The following is a 935-nucleotide window of genomic DNA, read 5'->3' as shown; positions in this document are numbered from 1 at the left end:
CTGGCTGTCCTTTTTATAATGCAAAGTGAGAACTTTCCCTACTGTGTTTGATAAATGTTGTCCAGGTTCAATTGCCAAGAATGTGTTGTCTAAAATGCCTGTTTAATTTTCAAGGCTGGAACTCTACCCTTTACTTGGTTTGAAGTATGTATGGAATGTTAGGATAGGACATAGTCACAGTGGTGGTCAGATGTGGAAATGGCAGTGAGACAAAAATATACATGTGAAATAAGCTCAGTCTTTTAATAAAGTAAAGTAAAAAAAGTTAAAAGTCTTTCAGATGGGGGATCCTTACAAAAATCAAAATTAAGTTAAATACGATCTCCAAGAGGGAAGAGCTAGGGCACAGTTACATTCTGAACAAAGCAAAACCGAACAGTGTAAGTAGTGTGATGGCCACTCTAGGTGGGACCAGGAGTGGATGTGATGGCCACTCTAGGTGGGACCAGGAGTGGGGGCTATTGCTGAGATCTAGAGATAAAGAATGTGAGTTAGGGTTTGAGCTCTCTGACTTATACATAGTTTTGTAAGTGTCTCACCTTATGTCCGCCAAGTAGGAACCAGTGGATTTGTTATACTGAACATTTAGTCCACAGATACTGGTTTGCTGAAAGCAATGCTTCATGTTCTCTTTGGGCATGTTTTTACTGGAGTATGGCCAAAGGATGCTTTTGGGGGGATGAATGAGAAAATAAACACTATATATCACAGTAAATTCATGAGAGTTGGGTTCTGCACATAGTGATCATAGTGCAGAAGTGCTACTGAGACATTTAGACGCTTTAATGGATAGCTATGATGACTGCTACTATACTGTTCTGTGGGGATTAAATTGGAATAGTGCTCACTTGGATGGGTGAATTTAAACACATTAAAAATCTATCCGACTATACAAACACATTAGGTATTGCAATTAGGGGCCTATAGGATTGACA

At 39.3% G+C, this 935-nt stretch overlaps 1 pseudogene; it reads left to right on the top strand.

The window, feature by feature from the left end:
* Window positions 1-106, top strand: part of LOC110333470 — a 44,650-nt pseudogene extending 44,544 nt beyond the window's left edge.
* The last annotated feature ends 829 nt before the right edge of the window (window positions 107-935 follow it).

This window comes from Mus pahari, chromosome 15 (assembly GCF_900095145.1).
Source record: "Mus pahari chromosome 15, PAHARI_EIJ_v1.1, whole genome shotgun sequence".
In the NCBI taxonomy this organism is placed as follows: domain Eukaryota; kingdom Metazoa; phylum Chordata; class Mammalia; order Rodentia; family Muridae; genus Mus; species Mus pahari.
The sequence above is the reverse complement of the archived record's forward strand: the minus strand, read 5'-3'. Positions and strand labels throughout refer to the sequence as shown.